At 39.3% G+C, this 26,138-nt stretch overlaps 2 pseudogenes across 1 annotated transcript in view; one reads left to right on the top strand and one right to left on the bottom strand.

Moving 5' to 3' along the window:
* Positions 1 to 572: 572 nt before the first annotated feature.
* The window catches only part of LOC144364689 (beta-chimaerin-like), a 36,149-nt pseudogene continuing 10,583 nt past the window's right edge, over positions 573 to 26,138 (bottom strand). The window contains exons 2-7 of the transcript XR_013433311.1: positions 18,088 to 18,172; positions 13,713 to 13,886; positions 9,410 to 9,487; positions 7,281 to 7,415; positions 5,492 to 5,597; positions 573 to 2,394 (exon numbers count right to left, since the gene is read on the bottom strand). The product of XR_013433311.1 is annotated as a beta-chimaerin-like (transcript). The remainder of the gene's footprint in view (positions 2,395 to 5,491; positions 5,598 to 7,280; positions 7,416 to 9,409; positions 9,488 to 13,712; positions 13,887 to 18,087; positions 18,173 to 26,138) is intronic.
* On the top strand, positions 23,115 to 24,645 carry LOC144373760 (zinc finger protein 639 pseudogene; annotated as a pseudogene).

Genomic DNA, 26,138 nt, shown 5'->3' on the forward strand with positions numbered 1-26,138 from the left:
AATATTACTTAGACTTAGATTTAACCTTGGACAAATCCTTTTCTTCTCGTGCTTCTTTCATGCCTGCCCCCATGTTATATTCTTCCTCATTCTAAGTCATGACTCTTAAAATAATAATGAGGAATAACTATTACTGATAGAATGTGAGGATCACAATGTTATCCCCAATTTGCCAGATGAGCAAACTCATCTCCAAGGTCATCTGCAGCTGGTAACAGGCAGATCAAGAATTCCAGCGAGGGCCTTTCTGATTTCAAAATTCTTGTTCTTCTCTCCTAAATGATGTAGAGCAGTTCTCTCTAAACTCTACCTCTCTTTGCAGGGCACAAGTTCAATGGAGCCTTCTATAAAGGGAAGATGGAGCAGTGGGAAGCTGCTCTCACCTGGAAGTGGGTGAGAAAAAGGAAGCTGGGGAGGAGTGGGTCAGCCAGGTGGGGACTTTATGAGCCACTTCTGCTTTCTCTCATGGGTTGTTAATGATAGAAAAATCTATCACCAAATATGTGGAACAAGGTTCTGAAAAATTTCCCCCAGCCTCACCCAGATACCACTTCCCTGAAAATACACCAGAATGATAGACAGAAGAATTTAATACATGTAATGTTTTGTCCTTCCATTTACACTATCATAAATTACAAAGTATTGTTCACTTCACAAAATAAAACCATTTCCAGATAATTTTTTTACAGTACCAAGAAGTACATAAGCTACAACAAACAAATCTGTACAGTTGAGAGGAATGCCAATAGCAGGGACCAGGCCAAGCTATATTGACCCCTAAGTGCAAATAGAGTCCATCTGTCCATCTGCAGGACCCTGAGGACTCCCCAGGACAACACACTCTGCTCCTCCTTTCACACCACATAACACACAGTGATTCTCTTCTGGCCACTCCAAAATGAGACTTGTGAATAATTTCATGAATCACCTCAGACAATAAGAGGGAAAGACATGGCAGTTGGATTTAAAAAACAAATCTAGATTTACAGTTTTTGATGTTTTAAATATTTCACCTCTATTACAAAATATAGAAATCTTGGTGGGAAAGGCTCACGCTAAAGATCTATATAATCAATAGGATGGAACTATGGAAATAAAATCATGAAATTTTTCCAAACAGGGCTACTTTTCTCAAGGAGGAAGGTATAGCTGGCAAAAATCAATCTATTCATTCTTACTTTAAAAATAGTTTTGTTTATAAAACAAAAATACAAATAATTGATGGTTATTCTTCAGGTTCACTTTGCATCAATACTGAAATGTGACAAAAAAATCTCCACTTTTCATTAAGGTATGAGTACTAAAAGCTTGGCCAAAAGGAAAGAAGCAAAGGGCTAACTGTTTACATGGCCCAGATAACATCCTGTGTCCTCAAATTGTTTTATGTAAAACAGACACATTCTGCATGTTCGAGGCTATACACACATAATATGAAAGGACCATGACCAATTTCAAAACATACTTTGGGAATTCAAAATTTTGTTATGGAAAGAAAATATGGGGATGCTTCAGGCCATCCTATAATTGCTATAAACCTACACTACATGATAGCAGAATGCCAGTGCTTAAGAGCAAAAACTATCAAAAGCAGGGACACATGTGGAAGGTGAAATTTCACTGAAAAGCTCTGATAAGGACAGAGGTATGTCAAGGTAATACTGCATTCGTGGTCAACTTCTTCCGGATATCACAGCAAGAACGTGGGACAAGGAACACAGGGTAATAATCAATGCACTGCATTGAGTTCTGTTTGCTAAAATAAAATAACATTCTTGCAGCTAAAATAAAAATACATCTTACAATATAGGTTTCATTTAACATTTAACATATAGAATTGTCTTCTTTTTTGTAAGTGGAAAATGTATAACTGTATCAAGTACCTTTATGAATTAAGTTCTCTTTTATTACTGATAAGACTGAAGCTTAAAAGTTACATTTTTTAATAAGTTAAAGAAAGATTTATTAATCACTCTTCCAGCAAAACAGACATACATACGAGGCACAGCAAAAGACCCAAGGCCAGGGGCTTTTCTCGCCCTCACCCTTGTTCTCATGTGGAGGAGGACGTGTCTATAAGACACAGTACTAGACTCTGCAATCCACTGTGGTCCAGGAAACTCTGTCACTTGTTTGAAAAGTAAATCAAGTGTAAGAAATGTTTATTTCTTTAGCTCTATCAACTTGGATAGGGCTGGGGCCATTCAGCTCATCTCCCTGATGGATTAGAACAAAACATCTTTGTTTTCTATTAAAATTTACACAATCAGCTTTTGGTACTGCATGTCATGGAGGGTGGTGAGAGTACTGTCCTCAGGAGGCCTCATCAGGGTGGGCCCAAACACGATCCCCAGATTTTCTGCATTCATGAAATTGTCTTTTTCATTCATAGTAACCCTGCAAAACAAATACACAGAGAGACGTCATGTAGACATGCGGATGAATTTCCATACTGATTACATACTTAAATCCCAAGACTATCTCTGGCTCAGGAAATTGCAAAAGCAAGTTGTGAATCAGAATGGTAGAAAGGCATTTTTCAATAGGCAATTTTCCGATTTGTTTTTATTTTAAATTGTTGATGTTGCCTTCGGCCAGTGGAAGTGAGTGACATATGAATCTAGTATAGACACAATTTTAAAAAATGGAAAATCAGCCTTTCTCACTAAATAAATATGAAACTATCATTTAAGGAATATTGGTTTGGAGGGGTAGAGGATTACCAACTGGCCTATAGGTCATCTATGGAAGTCTTTTTCCTTGTCACTCCCTATTGGCCTGTAAGCTGCAGAATGGGAAGCTAAGTGCAATTCCTGTCTGCTGGGAGGGCTGGTGCCACAGGAGAATGCTTGCTTGCAGAATGTAACCAGGCCATTATTATGGGACAGTGGAACTCCTTGGAGGTGACCAAGCTGGAAGGCGGTTGGGCATTATTACTAGTTCCAACAAAATGAGGTCTGGAGCACTAATTATCGTTGGAATTGAAAATCATCATTTTGACATACAAATAAAAATAGCAGAGCCTTTAGGAATGAAATTCAAACCCCAAAGTTGGCTTCCTTCCTTCCTAATGCAATAGAATCACTATCTCCCAGATTCTTGCTTTCAGGAAAAGAAGGTTCTTCAAGGCAGAGCAAATGATAATTAAAATGTGTTTAGGTTTTGTACTAGAGGCTATCCCTTTCTGACTATTCCCTGAGAGATCATTAGGATTAGCCACTTAATATTATTTTAGGAAGTCAACTCAGTTTGGATCATTTTCATGCAGCAAAGCTAAGAAGAAAGTAGGAATGAGGACATGATAGAGGATCAAAATACTCACATCACCCTATGAGGTTAAGTACTATACCTGATCAATTAAAATGTTTAGCAAACCCATCACAATAAAACCCTGAAATTATTGACATTTACAGTTCAGCTGGGAGATGCCAGCATTCTTCCTGATAGAGACACTTTGCTTTACAAAGTGTTATTATCATATAATTAATTATGATATTAATTGAAATGAAAGAAACAAGTTGCAGCTAAAAGTCAGATGTGGCATTCATAATCTATTACATATCCAAAAATTATTTATACTCTTACATTCAGTAAACTCATCAAAATAGGAATCTTCTGAACTTTATGTTACTGTCTCTGATCACCTTGGATCTGAGCAAAAATCTTATAAGGCAGAAAAATTTATACAATATTCTCCACTTGCTTCTTTTCACTTACTGAGTGGATCTGTAATTTGGACACTGTATGCACTTTTTGGTCCATTGTATCTAAGAAAGGGCAGCTGACATATATTTTCCACAAACAGGGAGAGACACATAGAAGCACACTGATCCCTCCAATATTCAAATATCAACTTGTTAATCTTATAATAAATGTACAAGAAAGGAAAGAGAGATTTAAAGGGAAGAGTCTGAAACTAAAGGCTATAATATCCTGTAAACATCCAAACATCTCCACCTGCAGGCTTCCACATACATAGCTTAGTGTGTGGTAGATCCTATCTGAGATAGCCCCCAACAGTCCCTGCCTCCTGGAAGTATGGGCTTGAATTAGTCACTTGCTTCAAACAAACACAATATAGCAAAAGCAATGAGATGTCACTTCTAAAAAGACAAAAAGACCGTCTTTCATTGTGGGTGCCCTTGGTTGCTTGCTTGCTTGCTTGGAAGGAAGTCAGTTAGCATTTTGTGAGCTGCCTATGGAGAAACCCACATGGTAAGGAAATGAGGGTGACCTCCAGCAAAATCCAGTGAGGAAGTGAGCCTTCAGCCTAAAAACCTTTGAGAAACAGAGTCTTGCCAACAATGTTCTGAGTGACTTGGAAGTGACTGTTTGTCTCATCAAGCTTTCATATATGATACTGCAGCCTGACTCGCAGTTCAAATGCAAACTCATTAAGAACCTTGAACCAGATGCACCTAGCTCAACCATATCCAGATCCCTGGCCCATAGAGACTATGAGATAATTGATTTTATGGTTTCAAGCAACTAAGTTTTGGGGAATTTTTTTACTTGGAGACACACAGAAAAACAAAAACAAGAGATCATGTTGGAAATGTGCTCTGAAAGAAGACAGACTGGTTCAGGCATCAGGGGTTAGTGTGGGCACTTGATGGAAGATGAGATGAAGTATGTACAAGACTTGTGTTGGAGAAAGATGCAGCTATGGAGGCAGGGTAGACAAGTAGTTAAGACAGAGAGTAGGCTCTGGTTCATTCTTCCTGGATTTCAAAGCTGGGTTCACGTCTCTGGATTAGCCACTTCTCTAAGATTCAGAAATCTGATGTGTCTTCCACTGTGTAATCCATTGTTGAATCCAATGTGTACTGATGTTACTCAGTTTCCCCGAATGAGGGTGGAGTCGGATTAGAAATATTAAAGTTATGAGAAATTTAAGAAATAAAGCAAGACATGGAAATAAGTGAAAAATGGGGGCATGTTTGGATGATCCAGCTCTAATTGAGACTGGATCTGACAACAAACTGGAGCCCACACTTTATTTAAATGGGTAGGAACCAATGGGATCCAGTGTAAAGAACTTCCTGAGGAAAACTGGATGAGGCGACAAACACAACCTGGTTGGGGCTTAGCAGGTTATGCCCACTGCCTCTACTTCCGGGCTGCTGTCTTTGAACCCATGACTGTCTGAGCCAATGAGCAGGGTATCTGCATAAACTGAGTGGTCTTGCATAAGGGGTTTTCACTAAGAGTTCTCAGAAGAGTAACCCCTCTGCCTTGAGATGGCTCAAACAAACCCTTAATTCATCCAGGGCCTCTGACAGTGAATGCTCCCAGCAGTACCCACCTCCCAGGAATGACACATGGAAAGTACGTGAAACAGCTTTTGACCCAGAGCAAAGGCCCTAGAGCCATGTGTGGGGCTAGCCCCAGGAGGCAGCACAGTCCACTTTCAAGAAGCACCTGCTCATTCTGTGCATCAGAGAGGCACTAACTGCCCCCAGGAGCAGATCAGTAAGAGGAGGCATCTGCTTACTTTTTGAGGTGGAACATTAGGTACCGCAGGGTCTCATAGTGAGCGGGAGGCAGTAGCATCAGCACTTCATGGACTGTTTCCAGCCTTTCATCCGCATTGGAGATTTCTGTGAAGATCAAACAGAAGCCATGAGTGCAGAGTTACATTGTACCATTAAAGTTTTCAGAGAGCTAACAAGAAGTCTTTTGTTTGTTTTATCCAGAAATGGGGAGAGTCTAACAAAGTCATGTAATTTCAGATACTATTTCACTTAAATGAGTCAGTTTGTGTCCTGCCTCATTACAGGAAGTCTGGGCTGAGCACCACAGGCTTGTTGAACATTCATGATGTGGGTGGTCCAGATGGTGGATTCTGTCCTCATCCTTCAGGAGCAGATTCCAGGAGAATGCTTATAATCTGGTGGGACACATGCAGACTACGCTGCCCTTCTGAACACTAGATTTGTCGGGGATCTCACTAACACAAACTCTAAACTATATCACTTCTGGTGTTATGCCCTTGAAATTATCTAGTAAGTCTCTCCCTGGCAGGCATCAATCACTAAATACATTTTAGTTGTAGTTGGACACAATACCTTTATTTTGCTTGTTTATTTTTATGTGGTGCTGAGGATCAAACCCAGGGTCTCACATGTGCGAGGTGAGTGCTCTACCGCTGAGCCACAATCCCAGCCCACTAAATACACTTTCAATGCAAGTAGATTGTCAGGTGGGCCAGCCAACCCAGCCTGCATTAATGGCACTTATCACTAAACTGTTGGCAGGGTCTACTTTGGTGTACAGCCCAGGTTAGGACGTAGATACTGGGCACATGCCAGGAAGAGGACATGCTTCTGGAGTATGGGTCTCCAACAGTATTGACAGACAGTCAAAGAAAGCTTTCTTTCCATTCCTCCTGAGTTAGAAGGTACCCAGCCTTCCCTGCCTAAGACCACCAGAATCCAGGAAGGAACGGTCTTAACAGGGAGCAGGGCAAAAACTCATCTGGAAAGTACAGCTTGTGTGAATCTCAATCTGCCCTTGTATCTTCCTATCAGGTATTTCATTACTATATTTAAAAGCACAAAACTGTACTTTTCAACCATTAAAGATTAAAAAAAAAAAAGGTGAACCAAAAAAATGTTTCTCAAAGTGGGCTTAACTTCTGTGTCATGCCTCTCCCCTTTCTCATTATTACTTGTTCCTAGGAAAACATAGCCACTCCCCTGACATTCCCTCTGCTTTCATTCTGCTCTCTCCTAAGAGCAGTGGGCCTGGTGGGAAGCAGGGAATGAGCCACGGTGGCTGAGGAAGGATGAGTGCCAATGGGTGAGAGGTCATAGCGTGATACTTGGCATAGTTTATCCTTGGCCTTCTATTAATTTTGAAGACCATTAATGGGCAAAACTTGGATGTGACTCTAATCTGTTCTCAATGTGATTCTGCTTAGAGGATGCAAGGAGCTCATGGATACGGCTCTCCTTGGAGAACATCTGATTTTTTTTTTAACTACAAAAGTATTCAGGTTTTCAACAATAGAATGGGCCTGACTGTGCTGGCTCTCAGCATACAGGGAGTGACTAGGAGAGACAGAACTGCCTGGCACCCAGCTTCTGCCCCACAGACTTGGCTTAGTGCTGGTCCAGCTCAGCTGGTGAGCTATGCCTGGTTTTCTATTAACTGTAGTGTTTTGCCCACTTGGCAAAATGCTCAGGCGATAATTTCAACAGTTCTGAGTTTTAATTTTCTTGAGGGTGAAAGCAATGTACTGAAAGTCTCGTACAAATAAAAAAATAGTTCTCAATACTCACTTGCTGCTTCTATAAATTTGGAATAGGTGTCATACGTGATAACAGGGACGGGTACTCTGAAGTACAGTTTCAGGGCTCCAGTGATGATGTTTATGTCTGGATAGATGTTGGCAGAAATGTCTGCCTTTTCCCCATCTGAAAAAGAGCCAGCAATCCAAGTCCTGATGAGGACCGTATTTCACAAAGTGAAGGCATGCACAGAAAGGAGGGAGAGAGAGAAAGAGAGAAGGAGAGGTGGGGGGGGAGGGAGGAGAGGGAGAGAAAGAAAGAGATAAAAGGAAGGAAGGAAAGAAAGAGAGAAAATAAAAGAAAGATACACCAATGAACAGTTCTACTACATCTCCATCAATATTCTTTGAACTTGGATTTGAAGGTCATGTACATGAACTAATTGTTGAATTCCTTCAGTTACTTCTGTCTCTTTCAGGCTCACTTAGCCCCTTGGACTTCAATCTGGGAAACTTTAACCTCACCTCATGTATAGGTGAGATTGTATTTCTTAGCACGTTTTACAATCATTCTTGGTATACACACACACACACACACACACACACACATTTATATATTTACTTTTTATTATACCATTAGTAAATACCAGTCCATTTAAACTATCACTGACTATGAAATTTTTTGGATTAAAAAAGTTTTGAAATTATAGATCGGGAAGAGGGGTGGGAGGGGAAGGGAGGAGGCAGGGGATTAGCAAGGATGGTGGAATGTGATGGACATCATTATCTAAAGTACATGTATGAAGCCACAAATTGGTGTCAACCTACTTTATATAAAAACAGAGATATGAAAAATTGTGGTATATATGTGTAATATGAATTGTAATGCAAAAAAATCATGTATAAAGACATGAAAAAATGTTTTGATCACATGGGACTATGAACATCTTTTGTGTGGAAAATGAAATGAACAAATGCTTCAGCAAATTTGGTTCTGGAAACAAAACAGCTCTTGGATGTAGAGACAATAGTAAAACCTTCTTCCTGCCATATATACCATATTGATCCCATCATTTACATATTTAGCAAACATTTATTGAGAATCTCACATGGGGCGAACACAGTTAGGCTCTGGTGAATCAAAGAAGAAAAGAGATGCTTCCTTCGAATAGTTCCAGCTAGAGAGAACTCACAACTTGTCAGTTACAAGAAGAAGGAATGCTCCCTGGAGACATGAGCACACAGCGATGCAGGGGACGGAAACAGAGCTCTCAGGTCAGCATTGGGTGGCTAGAGAGGATTCGTGAACAACAGAAGACTTGACTCATGATTCACAGGTGTTTGCCAGACAAATGTGCACACATTCCAGATGGACAGAACATGTGAGCTTGGGTGCTTCTCCTTGATGGCATGTAAAGTGTCCTTAGGGAGGCTGGTATGTAAGGTCCAATATGGAGGAAGAACTGGAAATTGGCCTGAGCAGATAGGGAGGCCACATCATGGAAGACCTTGTGGACCATACTCTATCCAGTAGGCACCCCAGGCCCGGACTGGCTGTACCAGGATTATGTGGATTGTTTATTAGAAATCTAGATACTTGGGTTCATCCAGATTTCAGCATGAGTCCTCAAGGTGGGCCCTGGTGGTCTGTATTTTTAACAAGTTCTCCAGGTTGGCCTATGTCTGACCTAAGAGATGATAGGCACTGGGAACTGTATGCTGTAATCATAAATAACAGAGGAGGTACCTCCTAAATGTCCCCTGGCTTCCCTCCTTCAGCGCTGGTGACTCTCATCCCTATGCTACCTTTTGTGGAGTTTTGAGAGAAGAGAAAAAAAGATCCTGAGATGGGCCTGCAGAGGAGTGCTCCAGGGCCATGTGGACTGGCTGGCTTTCAAATGGTTAAACTCACTTCCTCCTCATGTGGTCACCTGTCCACAGCTTCTAAGGAAACACTTCCCTGAGAGAGATAGAGAGAGAGAGAGAGAGAGAGAGAGAGAGAGAGAGAGAGAGAGAGAGAGAGAGAGAGAGAACTGGGAGATTTTTAAAGCATCATTGCTCAGCTTCCTGAAGAATAACACTCAGTAGTTCTGAAGCTCGGTTCCTACTATGAATGAGTCTGGTTCCATCAGAAGAGTGCTAAGCATAAGTCAGATGGCATTCAAGAGAGCACAAACTCACCTCTGTCAAAGGCCATCTTGACATCTTCAATGTGTTCAGTGAACCCAGACACTCTGTAAAGGCCTTCTGACTTTAACCCTGTAGAGTGTAGGGAGGGAGGGACAGAGGGAGGGACAGAGGGAGGGACAGAGGGAGGGAAGGGGGGGTGAGGGAGGGAAAGGGAAGGAAGGAGACAAACACACTTTAATCTCAGTGTCTCAAAATATCTTTAAAAAAGACTAATTTTAAATGTACACTATGTACTATGAGTAAATGAACAAATATTATTAGTGATCTCTATGGCACACACAGTTGAGTCAGAACTTGGACTTGCCAGTCCCATTTCCATGTAAGTCTGTGTCCCTTTGCTTGGGGATCTCAATGGAGATCTGGCCTTCTTCCTGCCTGGCTTTACAAAGCAACCCCCAAATTTAAGGTTCTCATTAACCATAGTCTCCTACTTCCTTTGTTCATCATTTTGCTGGACACCCATTTCACCAAGGGAAGCAACCGAGTCGAAACCCTGACCTCTTCCATGGGTTATGCTGTATGTGGCACTGTGCTGGATACATATACACACTTATGTGTGTGTAATGCATATTATCCTGATTCTATTGGAGGTATTAACATTTTATGGCTTTTTTATGTGTGATCGTAAGATGATATGTTGAATAACTAAGCATGATTGATTTCATTATTATGCCTTCAGGTAACTGATCATACAAACAGATGTAAAAAAATAAAATTCCATTTACTGGTTTTGGAAACTTCATCACTGTGTATTTAGGTCAAAGAGACTTGGTTTCCACTCCTCAAGTTTATTGATTTGTTAAGTTAGGTTCTAAAATGCAGGCTGTTTGTATATACACAGTGGGTGATGTATCAGATCAAAAGTATCAGAAAGAATAGAGGACCAGAGCCAGGCACAGTTGCGCACGCCTATTATCCCAGTGATTTGGAAGGCTGAGGTAGGAGAATCACGAGTTCAAAACCAGACTCAGCACCTTAATGAGACCGTAAGCAACTGAGTGAGACCCTGTCTCTAATAAAATACAAAATAGGGTTCAGGATGTGGCTCAGTGGTCTAATGAACCTGAGTTCAATCCCCAGTATCTTAAAATAAATAAATAATAAATAAATAAATAATAAATAAATAAATAAATAAATAAATAAATAAATATCCAGGTTTCAGAATTCATATGCCAAAAGTTAACTGCTGTCAAAACTATAACTATAGGAAAAAATAACCAAACAAATAGCTTCCATTGCAGTATACTTCATGCAATATACTTTTGTCAAACACTTTTTTTTCTTTTTAGTAATAGGGATTGAAGCCAGGAGTACTTAACCACTGAGCCACATTCCCAGCCATTTTTTATATTTTATTTAGAGACAGGATATTGCTGAGTTGCTTAGGGCCTCACTAAGTTACAGAGGCTGGCTTTGAATTTGTAATCTTCCTGCCTCAGCCTCCCAAACTGCTGGGATTACAGGCATGTGCCACTGTGCCTGGCTGTCAAACTCTTGATTACTAACATATAGGCTCCTGTTTTTTGTTAATTTGGTAAACATTTTTTATATTCTATACACCATATGAAAGAATCTATATTAGCTTTGCATCAGAAACGAAAAACACTATGTAGCATAAATATGGGCCCTTCTCCTCTCCTGCGGCCTTGACATATGTTCTCAGTTAATCTCAGCTCTTTTGTTTCAGTAACAGTTGCCACTGCTCATCAACTGGAGTTAACCCACAAGATAAATGAAACCGGGGTGCCATCCTGTTCTAGATGGCACAGGAAAAGTTATCTCAATAATGCTGGAACAGGTGCTGCCTCAAAGCTGGGCAACTGATCCTGCAGATTGACAGGAGAGGAATCTGGGCAGGCCTCACTGAGGAGCTCATCTTTGAAGAAAGTCGTGAAGGATGGGTTGGAATTTGTCAGAATGGAGGAGGCTGCTGGCTGTCCTTTTCATATTTGTTCTCCCATCTCTCTGTTGTGATGGAATCTTTTTTTTTTTAATATCCACTGCAATGTCCATTAAATTCTGGCCAATGCAGAGAGAGCAGAAGCGATGTGTACAGCCTCTGCATTGTGACCTTAAAGGGAAAGAGATTGTCCTTTCCCCCATCCTGTTGCTTAGAATGAGGATGAGACACTGGCAGCCAACTAGGGGGAGAAGACAAGGGCAATGCCCAAGCAGGACAGAGCAGCAGGTGCAGGTCCTGGGTTGCAGCCCCCAGGGAGCTGTCTGACTAGCCCTAGACCACAGCCTGGATTGTTCCTGGAGAGGTAAACAGATGTCTGTCTTGTTCAAGACGATATTATTCAGGATCTCTTGACAGCACCGAAACACCTGGGCTAATCGGGTCAGACAGGCAGATTGGGAGGTGGAGTTAGAGGTTGATCATTCTGGGAGAAGGTGACAAGAAGTAACACAGGTCCTGTATGTTGGGCACTATATTAGATCTGTTATATGTATCAACTCATATAATCCTCACAACCACCTTATAAAGTGTAATTGATTCTACTTACTTTATAAATAAGGAAATAGACGTTCAAATGGGCAGTTAATCTCAGCTCAGGGTCATGTGGGTAGTGGTGGTCATGCAGGTGGGAAGGTGTCATGTGAATTTCTTCTAGATGACTGCTGGATTCAGCTTATACCTGAAGGCTTCTATCATCTGCAGCTCCAATCCCTGTGTAGTTTCTTGGAATAAATTTCCAATCTGGGCCACTCTTTCTTTTGTACTGGGTAGGCTTAGTGCTATTCTCCCCACGGTCTTTCTCCCCTGAATGTCAGTCATGATAGGAACTTTGGATCCCTAAAGTTACTCAGAAAAGTAGCAGGATTCCAGCTTCTCCAATGAAACCAAGTTCCTGTCCTTTGCCCTGACTGTAGGCTCTGACCCTAAATTTGCAGTGCCTTTCACACAGCAGGACCCAGGGCCACTTATCTCTGCCAGCGTTGGGGTGCCTCTCCTCTCTTGGGCTAGCCAGCCCTTGCAAGGGACACCTTCACCAGATCCCAAAGCATTCATTGAATTCTAACAGCCACAGTGGTGAAAAGGTAGGAGGCATTTCTCACAATCTGAGATTAAATGAGCCAGTTTTCAGACCGATTATAGCTTTCATCCTTAGGAGAAGCAGGATCATTTCCTATCTTTAAAAGTCTTGAGATAACAAGCTACAATGTCCTGCTTTGTTTTGGAAAGAATAGACTCATTGTCCAATGAATAGAAACCTAGGCAATTTGGACACAATAATGGATACCAATGTAGTGGAATATAATACAATCACCGATCAATTATGCAAATTATATTCAGCAACACGAATTCTCCCCATCAGACCTGGTCCATTTTGTCCTGAATATTTGATACTAAATAGTGACCAAAGGAAGCAAAAATAAAGGAAATATCACTCTAGCATAAATATAAAGGAATTTTTGCGGGGGGGAAATGTTACTGTTTTTCTTGTCAACTTGATTTTTCATTACATAGATCTTTATAATCTTTGAAATCTTTTCTTTGGAATAAACAGAATCAATATTAGAAGTGAATTTTATATGGTAGTACATGTATGTGTTAATCAATAATTTCTGTATTACTTAATAGAAGAACATTTTAAGATCTATCTCTCTCTCCTTTTTCTATCTTTCCCTCCCTCCCTCCTTTCCTTTCTTCCTTACATCTTTCCTTTTTATTTGGTACTAGGGATTGAACTAAGGGTGCTTTACCACTGAGCTACATCCCCAGTCCTTTTTATTTTTTTATTTTGAGACAGGGTTTCACTAAGTTGCTGAGGCTGGCTTTGAACTTGTGATCCAGGAACTTGTGATCCTCAGCCTCCTAACTGCTGGGATTACAGGCATATGCCATCATGCCCAGCTTTAAGATCTATTTCAAAACTCTCCCTGCCATAACTTTTCTTAATTATCCTCAAATATGATGAAAACATCAACCTTAGTGACCCCATGGTGCTTTAAATATGGACACCCACAATAGGTATTTGCCCTTCTGATTCTCCACACTGTAATATGAATTTCTTGAAGTCAAGAATGGAGACTTTCAGATCCTTAATCTCTAGCACATAGTAGATGCTTAGTAAACATTTGTTGAAGGCATACATGCATGGCTTGAGGAAACGGAAATTGAGAGAGTTGGTAGGAATTATTTTATCCTCTACGTGAATGTGTTTCTGTATGTGTGCAGTTAGTTCATTTTCCCAAAAATGATAGTAGAGTGAGTCTGTTTCCCTGACAACAGGAAAATAAACTGCAAAAATATAATCACTGTATTATCAACAAAAAGTATTTTCCAAACCTCTTGCTTCAATTTCCCAAATGCATATGCCAACCACCATAGGCCTCTGTGTGTTGTGAGCCTTTACGAGTGTGGTGAGGTCACAACAGTACACTTTCTTGATCTTCTTGAGATTGGGTTGGCAGTCATTGGGCACATGCTTGGAACACTGCTTGTGCACATTCAATCCGCAGTCTAAAAACAAAGAAGCCACATTAGTCTTGGTTGGTCCTTTTGTCAATGCCCAACACAAATTATACACTGCCCCAAATAGTAACATCCACACCCAAGGGTTTGATGTATTCCTCTGCAACATCCATCTCATTCAGAAGTGAGAGTTTCTACTAGAAGAAGAAGTATGAGATTCATCTTAACTCACAAAACTCTGATGAAAACTCTGCATTTTTCTTATTAAGATTTCTCTGTTGCTGGACCATAAGAAGAGACAGACACCTTGCTGAGATAGTTTAGGTAATTAGGCTGCTTACGTACATTTTTCCTCTCTGGACTTGGACTCTTTGGGATCACATTGGGCTTTTGAGTTTTGGGTTTTCAAAGCTGATAATGGCTAATAAAGGGCACTAGGACTTATGCTCGGTTGTTTTCTTAAGTCCTGGATGCTCCTTTTGTGGAAGACAGAGTTACTGTCTTTGGTTTGGGGCACCCATTACCATTGAAACTCTCTTTGCCTTTCCTGGATCTTTGCCCAGAGTTCCCTCCCAATCCCTTCCTCCCCGCTGGGCAGGTTTGGGAGGCCACTTCCCCTTCTACCTGCCTTATTTTGACACCTGTGTGTGGAAACAGTGTCTAACTGTACACCAGGGGCACTACCTGAGTGTTTATAACAATACCATGAAATGTGATGATTAGAGTAATTATTTATAAAGCTCCTATCAAGATCCCAAGCTGCTTTTAAGTTCAATAAACACATTAAAAGTCTTGTTAGCAGTTAGCATCCACTGACAGAAGTTCTCTGACAGTAAAGAGGCACATAGACTACTTTCTGGAAAATAAAAATTTAATGCTAAAGTTGTTCACAGGTGACTTGTGGTCAAATCAAAGTCTTGTTTTTCCTATTATAAAAAATAACATTTTTATTTACAAAACACACACACACACACACACACACACACATACTTTCTGGAGAAAGTAGAAATAGGCTTTGATTTTTGAAGTCCTCCACTAATCCACCATGCCTCAGAGTAATAAATATTATAGTCACATGTTTTATAAAAAACACGTAACCATATCCAGGATTTCAGAGGCTCTAACTTCTCTGAAATCATCAGTAATAACTTCTAAGTCATTTTTCAGTAATGTTTTCTTGCTGAGACCTCTGTCTATTGTCACCAGTTTGAATCCATCTTAGTTTTATTAACATGAGAAATTCAGCAAAGCTTAAACAAAATCCAATATTATTTTGATAGATGTATTTAGTGAATGTTAATTTTGGCTACCTGGACAAAATAGAACAGTCTGGTTTTCTTGTTGGGATCCACTTTCAGAAAATAGGGATCATAACCGCATCTGCCTCTTAATGTGATCAGAAGCATCAATTAAATTACTAGAATGTGCTCAGCATATTGTCTGAACACTTTAAGTATGACCATTGTATGTATTATGTAAATATTAAGTCAAATAAAATAAATAGTGTTTATAGTAATAGAAAATATACGGCCTATCCAGCTACTCATTAGTAATTTTCACTGTGTCTTACAATTCATTTAAAATTTCTTGTTAGATTATGGTAAAAAATGCATTACATGAAATTTACCATTTTAACCATTTCTAAGTGTATTTTACTGTACTACCATTACTGCCATCAGTCTCCAGGCCTTTTTCATCTTGCAAAACCAAAATTCTATGCCTCCCAAACAATATCCTGTGACCCTTCGCAGTCCTTGGCAGCCACCATTCCACTTGCTGACTCTATAAACTTGACTACCCCAGGAGCCTGATGTGAATAGAATCATACACTCTATTTATAATTTCACAATTGCCTTATTTCATCTAGCATGTTGTCCTCTAAACACATCATGCTGTATGTAGAATGCATCAAGAGTTTCTTCTTTTTTTTGAAGATATACCCTGATTCACTCACAGCAGGGAGAGATAAGAGTTCTACCAACCTGGAAGACAACAACATCTGGGTCTCTTTAGCCTTTGCTCTGAGGGTCCATGAGTGTTGGGATTGCCTTCCTTTTTAAGAATGAATGAAATTCCACTCCTTGTATGTCCATGTCACCTTTTGTTTATCCATCCACCCATCAATGGACACCTAGGTGGCTTCTATCATCCCCCACTGCAAATATGGATGTGCAAACATCTGTTGACGATCCAGCTGTCAGTAGTTTTGGGTATTAGTCAAGGTGTGGAATTGCAGGATCATATAGTAATTCTAATTTTCTTATAAACTTCATCTTAAGATTTGAAGCAATTTCATGTCTATGTAGAGTTTAATACTAATATTTTATTAAAATGAAGATATTTTATAAGAAATATTAAAATGTTTAGCTTTTATAAACTAGTAGAATTTTCATGTGCTGCAAATAAGGCCCAGGTAATTAAAAATATTTATTTATTTAATTTTGTTTTATTTATTCATTCTATTTGATTGCACAGGACAGTAGAATGCATTTCAGTTCATAGTACACAAATGGGCCACAATTTTTCATTTTTCTGGTTGTACACAAATAAAAATATTTAAAATAAGGAGAACTGAGGGCGTGATGGCTGTTTTTAACGTTTAATGCTGTTTTTAGCCTTCCTAATCTTCAGTGGACATAAAAGGTCAAAAAATAACCAATGGAGAGAGCTAACAATATAATTTGAGACTGTGTTTTTATTAAGAAAAAAAATAAAAATAAATAGTTTTATCCCCCAAAAAGCTGCTGATTGGGCTGGGGACGTGGCTAAGTGGTAGAGAGCTCATGTAGAATACACGAGGCACTCAGCACCATGTAAATATAAAATAAAGATATTGTGTTCATCTGAAACTAAAACTAAAAAAAAAAGCTGCTGATCACAGCTAATGTGAAGTTCAGAGTTTCATTTTCATAATATTGACTTTGGACCAATTTCCTGCTGCAATTGGATAATACCAGCAATGAGGGGCATTTTTTTTTCATTGCTATCAGATGGATAAGCTGAATTAATAAGTAATTCATATATTCTACCACCAGGCTCAGCGGTTCGACCATGAGCTATGTCGTGACTCCTGGCAAGGCAATTTTTGGTGTTAATCTAGGTATCTGAACAATTCTGGAGAGGCCACCTCTGGTTTGCCACCTGCCTAAGGGATCTGCTATGGGTCTGCATAATTCTCCAACATACATGTGAACCACTTGAACCTTCCCGCTGTCTACAGGGATGACTGCTGTACCTACAAACCAGGATCTGAGAAGTCCTTTTCTGGGTAAAGGGGAAAACTGCGGTTGCCTGATCCTCAGAACCAAAATAGGAAATATAGGAAAGAAGATCACTTTAGTCTAGTGTCATTAGTTGATTTGATTTTAAATATCACATATGAATTATTTAAAAAAATCATACCCTAGAGAGAAGGAAATCATCAAGAAGTTAGTGGAAACCCCATAGTCAGAAAAATCATGGTAGGATGAATTAGGAAGTCCAGTTCACACATTAATTTGGCAACCTTATGCCATTTTGTTCAATGTATCTTAATAAGGTGTGTGGTACCCTGTCAGCCTCCAATTCCAAGTGGAAAAACACCCAGGTTTCAAACTGCTTTGAAAATATGAGATATCAAATTAAGGTAAGTGGTTTCACTGTTGATCTGATGACAGAAAAATACTGAACCTGGGCTTTGGAATCTGGCTGCTTTGAATCAATGTTCCACCACTCACCATGTGGCCAGAGGCAATTAAGAATGAGCTCTAAGACTCCATTTCCTTTTTCATTTAATGGTAGATAATTGCATCTTCCCTAGGGTCTGTTGGTAAGGCTAAATGACATGATAAATAGAAAATGTTTAACCTGTGCCTGTAGCAAATACTTACTAGTATTTTTATATTTTTTATGTCTTGCCTTTTATAGTAAGATGGGATGGGAAACAAGTATTGCTTTTCTGTTTATAAAATTTCATTGATTTTTTTTTCTTTTAAGGACTACTGTCTATTGGGGAGGTCTACCTAAGTCTTAAGGAAGTATACTTGTCAGGGTTTTTTTTTTCCTTTCTTGCATAAACATGAGATATTCCTTTTCATTTCTGCAAACCCTTAAGAACATTCTCCCCATTGAGTACAGAGAGGCCTTGAACCCTCCAGGAAGCCAGACTTTTTAGTTCATCTAGGCAGAGTCTCCAGCTCTGGAGAACTGCTAACTCAATATGGCTGCACATTTCCTGATGGAAAATGGAGAAAGAAAGTTCCATGTCTACCTGAGCACCTGACTCCTTGGGCGATGAGCCCCCACATGAAATTTGCACAGTATTCACACCAGTGCGGGCCTCGGAATGTGTGGACCTGTGTTCCAAAGAGAAGAAAAGTGTCAACAAATTCAGGTATCTGGAGGCGGTAGTCTCCTGTGTTAAATGCATGGGTAAAATTAAGAAACAGCGGTCTCAGCAGGAGCCATCCCCACTGCCCTTTTCTTTCTAGTGAGGAACAGTTGCAAATAGATCTGGAGAAAGTAGAGATAGGCTTTGATTTTTGAAATCCTCCACTAATCCACCATGCCCCAATCAGAAAGGAATGTGGAGAAACAGTGAGATTACAGAGCTATGCCATCACCCAGATCAAGGCACTGTGTGTAGAGCCCAAGATAACCTGAGCCAGTGGCTACAACCTGCATTTAGCTCAGCAAGTTCTGGAAGGCAGAACTCAATTACTGTGCCCTTTTGACTGAAGTTGTTCCATCCATCAGTAGAGTATTCAGCCAGGTATAAATAAGACATGTTTATGGGATAATTAAAAGTTTCCAAGGCTTTGAGCCACTTCCAAAAAAAAGGCATTAAAAAAAAAAGTAAAGGAGTTAACTGAAAATACAGGCTACCAATAGGACCCATAGAATTACATCCCCCAGAGGTCTATACTCAGCAGGGCTTGCTGTGCCTTTCAAGTGGGTAAGCTGAAAGTCCCTCCTGGTTGGCCAAAGTGCTGTTCTCATTGTTTGGTGCTCAGCCAGTCGTTAAATATTCCACATATCACAAAGTAAGGATGGTCTTATCTCTGACTAATCAGGTACAGGTCCTCCTGTAACAGGATCATATATTAAGCCATGAGTTAAAACAAAAACCAAACAAAATAAATTAAATACTTGTTCTCTGGCACTAAAGAACTTCAGAGCAGAGCAAATGTGGCTATGGTAAGCCAAGAACCACTGCAGTATATTGGAGGTATACAAATTTATATGAAAAGGTTCTGATTTTTTTTAGGCTCTTGAAAATTTTAAACCTTAATTAACAAATAAAAGAAATGAAGACATTATTTTATAACAGACTGGGAGATCTATATACAGCTTTTAATGAAAAAAATCAGGACTACAAGTATGGTCACAATTTGGGAAGATGTTCATCAGAGCACAGCTTAAGATAAAACAGCACCCCTATGACTTCTTCATTCATTCATGCATACTAGATATACATACTAGGGTGTACATAAAGTGGCGAGGAAAACAAACCTGGTTCCCTCCTAATTGAACTCACAGAGAAGTAAAAGCAGCAAAGAAAATAGTTAATAAATTTTTAAAAAAGCAACTTATGATCATGGTTTCTATGCAATAAAATTAATTTCTAGTTATCTTTTGGTAGTTCAGCTAATCACATGTAAATTGATCCATACTGTTTTCTTTCTGAAAAATGTGAAAAAAAATCTCTCAAAGTTGTATGTCATTTAAATGGAGGCATGTTCTACAAAGATATGACAGAGTACACCTTGTAGGAATGGGGGAACTCATCCCGGGAGCATTTCACATAGGTCAAATGCCATGATTTACTCAGAGACCCACAGAGATTGAACCTGGTACTAAAAGCACCCATCAGTAAAAATGCCTTGTTGAAAGTTGGCGGCAAAGTTGGTTATTAATAAATTGCTCAGATTGCAAGATCAATTAAATATAATACAAATATAACTTAAAAATTGTACATAAATGATTGTGGGGGGAAAAAAGATGTGGCTACTGCCAGAGAGGCAAAGAAGGGCCCAGCATTACCCGGGATGGGCAGGGAGGCCTCTCTTGGAAGGTAACCTGGAAGAAGAGAAGAGCTAGTTTTGTGGGGAGAGGAACAGGGAACATTCTAGGCAGAAGGTATGTATGGAGGCCTTTCAGGAACAAAACAGCTTGGTGTGATTGTGCAGTGGACAGCCAGGATGGCTAGAACATGAGGAATGAGAGGGAGAGGAACTGAGATGAAGTTGAAGGCAGGAATAGAAAGTCACACAGGATCTTGAAGACTTTATTCATGAGCAAGGATTTGGTTTTAATCCAGGCACAATAGGAAATTATTATAGGATGCCAGTATAAAGATGATTTTTTTAAAAAAGATCATTTTGATCATTGTCTTGAAAATGGAGGATATTAATGGTGGAATAGATTTGGATACTATGTAGTAGTCTAGCTGAGAAAAACAGAGGCAGAGATCAGGAGGCTGGCAGTAGAGACGGGATATTTTGAAGTAATTTCCACAGCCTGATCGTAGAATGCATATGGTCTTTGAGAAAGAGAGGAATCAGGAATGACTCCTAGTTTCTAGCCTAGGAACTAGTTGGACGGTAACACCCTTTGCTGAGATGGGGAAGACAATCTTTGGAGAGAAGGTAAGGAATCAGCTTTAGATAGGTTAAGGTTAAAGACTCCCATGATACCCAATTGTTAGTGTTAAGAAGGATTTCACACAGCTTTGATGACTTAGAGGTGGGCTGAGGCCTAAAGATATACTTTTGGCTACCCCTGACATATAGATGGCATTTAAATTATGTTAAAGGATAAAGCATATTAGGAATAGGGAGCAGAAAACAAAGAAAAAAAAGTTTAACTCCATAGCCTCAGTGCTCCACATTTAGTGAAAACCAAGAATGTAAAGTATTTTAGAAGCCAAGAAATGAAGAGTGCTTTAGGAACAGAATGGGCCACCATGTTAAATGCTGGAAAGAGGTCCAATCAGATAAGCACTCAATGTTGATTCGGTTACATGAAGTCATCACCAACCTTGGCAATGACAGTGTCTTTGGGCTGGTGAGGACAAAAGCCAGATTCAAGGGAACTGAAGAGTAAGTGGGCAGTAAGGAATTGGAAAGAAGTCAAGGCAAATTCATCAAGAAGTTTGTCTATGACTTCCAGCAAAGAGAAAAGACTGCTCAGGAGAGTTCTGCCGTCAAGGGAAGATTTTATTTTATATTTTATTTTTAGGTGAAAGACGTTAGGGCATGTTAATTTATCAAGGGAGTTACCATAAGAGGTAGAAGATGCTGGAGATGCAGAAAAAAGATAAGCCAAGAAATGATGATCCTGAGAAGTTGAGAGAGGGTGGAATTGGGGGTAGATAGGGAAACAATATTCAAAGGGAAAAATAGTTAAGATTTTCCAGAGTTAGTAAAACACATAGAACCTGAAGAGTGAAAAAAGCTAAATGAGTCTCAAATAAGACAAAGAAAAATAATTGACATAGATTGTGGTGACACTGCAGAATACTAAAAAACAAGGAAAACCTGAGAAAAGACAGCAATTAGGGTGAATGCAGACTTTTCCTCAGCAAGAAGAGGTTAATGATTATGGAAACACTTCATCAAAGTGCCCAGAGAAGAATATTGGCTAACAAACTTTTTATTTATTTATTTTGAGACAGGATCTTGCCGTGTTGTCAATATTGGCCTCAAATTCCAGATCCTCCTGCCTCTGCCTCCCAAGGGGCTGGGATTATAAACATGCCTCACTAAAGCTCGTTTGGCAGTCCAATCTTTACATCCACATTATTATCATCCAAGATAAAGGTAAAATAAAGCTATTTTCAGACAAATGGCAAGAGTTTCCACCCACGGACCCTCATACAAAGACATACTAGGATATGCTCCATGAAGAGCAAATGCAACCCAAGAAGGAGCAGGATTCAAGAAGCAACGGTGAGCAAAAAAGAAAAAAAAGTGACTACAGGTTAGTCTAATCCTGCATAAAACAATAACAATGACTAATTTTAGGGGACTTATAAACAATGATGTGAAGATTAAAGAGGATGAGGGAAGTTAAAGCTTCCCAAGGTCCTTAGAACCGGGGATGTTAGAAGAACTACTAGTAAACCAAAGGATATTTTAAATAATTTATGCATATTTTAAAAAATTTAGGATATTTTAAATATTTTATGCATATTTTTAAAAATTTAGTATACCCAAAAAAGAGTGAAATAGAATTCATAATTTTTTTAAAAAAACACATAAGGGAAAAAAAAACTAGATTTGACCAAGCCAATTAAAAGCAGGAAATAAGAAAAAAGAAGCAATAAAAAAGCAGAGTAAAAATATTTTTAAAATCCTTATAGTTTTCTAGTCACAATAAATATAAATGACTCAAACTTATCAAAGTTAAATTTTTAGATCATTTAAAAAATCTTTGTAAGAAACACGCTCAAAATTAATATGAAAGAAATGTAGGAAGTAAAAAGACATACCTAGTAAATGCTAGCCAATAGAAACCGAAAATAGATCATATATATCACTATTAGCGATAAGGATAAATCATAGTGAGATTTTTAAATCAGAAAGATATATTAACTTAATTCATATGGATGTGGCAACACGCTCTCAAAAAACATAAAACAAAGATTGAATTACAAGGAGAAACTGACAAAATCCAAAATCGAATAGGAAAGAGACTTCATATGCAACCAAAGAATACACACTCTTTAAAAACACATGGAGCTCTCCTCTGGCCCCTAGGTGAGTGGCGCAGGCGCAGAGCGAGGCGGTGAGTGTGGCCGCGCAGCCTGGGCCTGGAGCCTAGCAGGCTGGGCTTGGGGCACGCGGGAGGAAAAGGGCTGGTCCTGACAGAGCGCCCTGGAGCGCGAGGGCCTGAGCGGCGTGGCGCGCAGCCCGCAGCCCTCTCCGCCCCCGCTAGGCCCCAGCCACCTCAGCTGTGCCTGGGCCGCCTGGGGCCCCAGGGAAACGTTTTTTCTTAGGTGATGGCCTTCCCCTCCTTACAATTGTTGGCCAAGAAAGAACTGGAAACAAGATGTAACTTGGTGGTGGCAGTGCTTAGCCATGAAGATATACCCACATAGAGTTAGAGTTATTTAATGTCCAGGAATCAGAAGATATGTATTTGCATCTCTGGTTTTGCCATTTCTTAGTTGACTTGACTTTCACTGAATATGTTTCTTCATCAGTAAAATTGAGGTATTTTTTTTACCACCTGAGGAAACTTTGCAATTCATTTTTCCTCACTGAAATATTAAGAATTATACCAAATTGAAAAGATATGAATGAGTATCCTAAAAAAAAGAAAAAGGAAGACTTTACACCCTTCTCGTTATTCAGATTCCTCTGGAATAAGCAGAATTGCAGATGGATTCAATGGGATTTTTTCCGATCATTGTTACAGTGTCTGCTCTATGAGACAGCCAGACTTAAAATATTTTGACAACAAAGATGATGATTCTGATACCGAGACATCAAATGACTTGCCAAAATTTGCAGATGGAATCAAGGCCAGAAACAGAAATCAGAACTATCTGGTTCCCTGTCCTGTGCTTAGAATTATAGACCACACTGCCTTTTCTGCAGAAAAATCTGCTGATGTAGAAATTTGTGATGATGAGTGTGACTCACCCGAAACAATCAACCAGTAAACTCAAGAGGAGAGTCCAATAGAAGTTCACACCACTGAAGATATCCCCATTGCTGTAGAAGTGCATGCCATTTCTGAGGATTATGACATAGAGACAGAAAACAATTCCTCTGAGAGCCTCCAAGACCAAACTGATGAAGAACCACCAGCTAAACTTTGTAAAATTCTTGTCAAGAGCCAAGCTTTTAATGTGACTGCTTAGCAGAAATGGCCTTTACTGAGAGCTAATAGCAGTGGCCTCTATAAATGTGAACTTTGTGAATTCAATAGTAAATATTTTTCTGATTTAAAACAGCATATGATCCTGAAGCATAAACGTACCGATTCAAATGTGTGTCGAGTATGTAAGGAAAGCTTCTCTACCAATATGCTTCTGATTGAACATGCCAAACTACACGAAGAAGATCCCTACATTTGTAAATACTGCGATTACAGGACAGTAATTTTTGAGAACCTCAGCCAGCACATTGCAGACACCCACTTTAGCGATCACCTGTATTGGTGTGAGCAGTGTGACGTGCAGTTCTCCTCAAGCAGTGAACTCTACCTGCATTTCCAGGAGCACAGCTGTGATGAACAGTACTTGTGTCAGTTCTGTGAACATGAAACAAATGATCCAGAAGACTTGCATAGCCATGTTGTAAATGAGCATGCGTGTAAATTAATAGAACTAAGTGATAAGTATAACAATGGAGAACACGGACAATACAGCCTCTTAAGCAAAATTACCTTTGACAAATGTAAGAACTTCTTTGTGTGTCAAGTATGTGGTTTTCAGAGTAGACTTCATACAAATGTTAACAAGCATGTTCCTATTGAACATACTAAAATATTTCCTCATGTTTGTGATGACTGTGGGAAAAGCTTTTCAAGTATGCTAGAATATTGCAAACATTTAAATTCACACCTATCTGAAGGGATTTATTTATGTCAATGTTTCGAATATTCAACAGGACAGATGGAAGATTTTAAAATTTATCTAGATTTCAAGCATTAGGCTGACTTGCCTCATAAATGTAGTGACTGCTTGATGAGGTTTGGAAATGAAAGGGAATTAATAAGTCACCTTCCAGTCCATGAAACAACTTGATTATTCTCTTTATTTTGATTTACATAATGTTTTTGTGAAATAATAAATTCAACCTTTTTTTGAAAAAAAAAACCACATGGAACATTTACATAAGCTGACTACAAGTCAAGCTTCAATATGTACAAAAGCATTGACACTATATTACTGTATATTAACAAATAAATAATAATAGGTTGCCCAACTCCAGCATGTTTGGTATAATACATTTAGTACCAGTGGTACATGAGACCAAGTCACTCATAAATGGAGACTTGATATATCTCAGAAAGAGCTTTTAAATTAGTGGAGGAATAATGTCAGATAGATGAATTATTTCCTATTTCAACCACTAGGCACCTTTCCATGGCCTCATTAGTTCCTCATTTAGTTGATACTCACATGCTGATGCTTTTTGACGAGGGCCCTATTACTAGGTCTCTTTCAACCAGGTGAAGTTGAAAGAAATCAGAGGAGCAAGAACTCCCTGCAATTAAGGATCTCATTATCTACAAGAATAAAGAGGCAACTTGAACAATTATGTCAGTGACAATAGAGCATGTTGGAGATCCTGTGGTAGAAGAATGGAGAGAATATGAATTATTTTGAGAAAGTTGGGGAAAGTGGTATTGAACTGGGTTTTGAAGGATGGATAGTTTACCAGACTGGGAACGATGAGCTGGCAGGGAAGCCACCGTTAACTGGGGAGCAAATGACTTGGGGACAACATTCTAAGATGAGGAAATAGCATAATCAAGACCCAATGACAGTGGGCTTTGTTTTGGGTGAAAGGCACTCTTTTTCATAGGTGGTGCAAAAGACGTATGATACAATGCTCTTCTCTGAAACATCTGCAGTGGATAAGGTACCCTCATGGGAAATATCCTCATGCCTTGGAGGAAAAAATGGAAATGAAATATTTAGAAATTTAGAAATTAGGAGGGTAGCTGCAATATTCCCTGCACACAAACAAAAATGTACATTGATAAAACAGAAGCTGACCTACTAACTGCTTTGGGAAATGCCGGATATATTAATCACAAATTTTCTATAATTGGCCTTTTTGTCAAATTTTTTTAAAATAAATAGAGAACATCAAAATCAATGCTTATTCACCCTGCTCATCTTTACCCACATGCTTTCCCAGCAGACATCCTTACTGCCTTTAATCTCATTTCTCCAGCCAAGCAGATGCAGGTAGACATTGCCGACTCACAAATAACTCCAATGTCCCTCTCAGTCCCACAGAAATAAAATGGAATGGGGACAGAGAAGGATTGTGAAGTTAGCTAAACATTATTTTAGGCTCACTGCCTAATTTCCTTTTTTGGGATGGGCTACTATTTATTTTCATGGCTGATATATTGTTCACTTTTCTTTTAGACAATCTCTACAATATAGATCACATGTGAATGTTGAGGGCCCCCTCAGAGTCTATTTTATTTGGGGTTGACTTATTTGGCTACTCTCTTAGTAAAAATGCCTCGTATCTTAAAAGTCACTAATCGGCTTTTTCCATTCCTCAGCAGTTTATTGATTTTCAAGAATATCTTTTTGGAGAAAGAACATTTTGCAAACTTTAGGGCAGT

The sequence above is a fragment of the Ictidomys tridecemlineatus genome, unplaced genomic scaffold (assembly GCF_052094955.1).
Source record: "Ictidomys tridecemlineatus isolate mIctTri1 unplaced genomic scaffold, mIctTri1.hap1 Scaffold_48, whole genome shotgun sequence".
In the NCBI taxonomy this organism is placed as follows: Eukaryota; Metazoa; Chordata; class Mammalia; order Rodentia; family Sciuridae; genus Ictidomys; species Ictidomys tridecemlineatus.